Genomic DNA, 2,500 nt, shown 5'->3' with positions numbered 1-2,500 from the left:
TTTTTTTTTTTTTTTCGATAAATCCAACCGAGAACAAGAAGACCGAGGCATCCAAAATTTTTTTTTTTTTTTTTTCTTTCCCATATACCAGAGAAAGAACATGAAGACCGAGGCAACCAACAAAAAATAATTTTTTTTTCTCTTTCCCCGGAATTTTTTTTTTTTTTTTTTCGAAATAGCCGAGAAAGAATATGAAGACCGAGGCATCCAACAAAAAAATTTTTTTTTTTTTTTTCCTAATCTACCCAAGCAAAACAAATAGAAGACCGAGGCATCCAAAAAATTTTTTTTTTTTTTTTTTTTTTTCGAAAAATTTTTTTTCACAAAAACTTTTTTTTTTTTTTTTTCCCCAAAAAATTTTTTTTTTCGTTCCAAGCTAACCAAGACATCTACTATTCACTAGTAGAGCAATCGAGACTGCAAAGCAAGCAATGGCCTTACTTGCAGCTCTTGGTGCTGAGAACTCCCCCCCCCCCTATAGTAGTCTTAAGTAAAACCACAGCTCTGACAGGAGTAGATATTGCATGCGAGCGAGGAGTCGTAATGGGCAAAATTGACTCGGGGGACCTCCAAATCGAATTCCGTTTCGAGCAAAACACTTCTTAGGCTTCAAGGAAGCTCCCATAAAATTTCCAAACCCAAACTCCAAACTTCATTTTTTAGCCTACAATGCCCACGTGCACGCCGGTGTGCACGCAGGGGTGCTTGAGCATGCGGGAGAGGAGCCATAATGGGCAACATTGACTCGGGGGACCTCCAAATCGAAATCCGTCTCGAGCAAAACACTTCTTAAGCTTCTAGGAAGCTCCCATAAAACTTCCAAACCCAAACTCCAAACTTTATTTTTTAGCATACAATGCCCACGTGCACGCCGGGGTGCTTGAGCGTGCGGGCGAGGAGCCATAATGGGCAACATTGACTCGGGGGACCTCCAAATCGAAATCCGTCTCGAGCAAAACACTTCTTAAGCTTCTAGGAAGCTCCCATAAAACTTCCAAACCCAAACTCCAAACTTTATTTTTTAGCATACAATGCCCACGTGCACGCAGGGGTGCTTGAGCATGCGGGAGAGGAGCCATAATGGGCAACATTGACTCGGGGGACCTCCAAATCGAAATCCGTCTCGAGCAAAACACTTCTTAAGCTTCTAGGAAGCTCCCATAAAACTTCCAAACCCAAACTCCAAACTTTATTTTTTAGCATACAATGCCCACGTGCACGCCGGGGTGCTTGAGCGTGCGGGCGAGGAGCCGTAATGGGCAAAATTAACACGGGGGACCTTCAAATCGAAATCCGTCTCGAGCAAAGCACTTCTTAGGCTTCTAGGAAGCTCCCATCAAATTTACAAACCCAAACTCCAAACTTCATTTTTTAGCACACAATGCCCACGTGCACGCGGGGGTGCTTAAGCGTGCGGGCGAGGAGTCATAATGGGCAAAATTAACTCGGGGGACCTCCAAATCGAAATCCGTCTCGAGCAAAGCACTTCTTAGGCTTCTAGGAAGCTCCCATAAAATTTCCAAACCCAAACTCCAAACTTCATTTTTTAGCATACAATGCCCCCGTGCACGCGGGGGTGCTTGAGCGTGCGGGGGAGGAGTCATAATGGGCAAAACTAACTCGGGGGACCTCCAAATCGAAATCCGTCTCGAGCAAAACACTTCTTAGGCTTCTAGGAAGCTCCATAAAATTTCCGAACCCAAACTCCAAACTTCATTTTTTAGCATACGATGCCCACGTGCACGCCGGGGTGCTTGAGCGTGCGGGCGAGGAGTCATAATGGGCAAAAACTAACTCGTGGGATCTCCAAATCAAAATCCGTCTCGAGCAAAGCATTTCTTAGGCTTCTAGGAAGCTCCCATAAAATTTCCGAACCCAAACTCCAAACTTCATTTTTTAGCATACGATGCCCACGTGCACGCGGGGTGCACGAGCGTGCGGGCGAGGAGTCGTAATGGGCAAAATTAACTCGGGGGACCTCCAAATCGAAATCCGTCTCGAGCAAAGCATTTCTTAGGCTTCTAGGAAGTTCCCGTAAAATTTTCAAACCCAAACTCCAAACTTCATTTTTTAGCATACGATGCCCACGTGCGCGCCGGTGTGCACGTCGGGGTGCTTGAGCGTGCGCGCGAGGAGCCGTAATTGGCAAAATTAACACGGCGGAAATCTAAATCGAAATCCGTCTCGAGCAAAGCATTTCTTAGGCTTCTAGGAAGCTCCCATAAGATTTCTGAACCCAAACTCCAAACTTCATTTTTTAGCATACGATGCCCACGTGCACGCCGGTGTGCACGAGCATGCGGGCGAGGAGTCATAAAGGGCAAACTTAACTCGGGGGACCTCCAAATCGAAATCCGTCTCGAGCAAAGCATTTCTTAGGCTTCTAGGAAGCTCCCATAAAATTTTCAAACCCAAACTCCAAACTTCAATTTTAGCATACCATGCCCACGTGCACGTCGGGGTGCACGAGCGTGCGGGCGAGGAGTCATAATGGGTAAAA

The sequence above is a fragment of the Cornus florida genome, unplaced genomic scaffold, assembly GCF_030987335.1.
Source record: "Cornus florida cultivar Cherokee Brave unplaced genomic scaffold, ASM3098733v1 CherokeeBrave_3.0.0_Hap2_scaffold_152, whole genome shotgun sequence".
In the NCBI taxonomy this organism is placed as follows: domain Eukaryota; kingdom Viridiplantae; phylum Streptophyta; class Magnoliopsida; order Cornales; family Cornaceae; genus Cornus; species Cornus florida.
The sequence above is the reverse complement of the archived record's forward strand: the minus strand, read 5'-3'. Positions refer to the sequence as shown.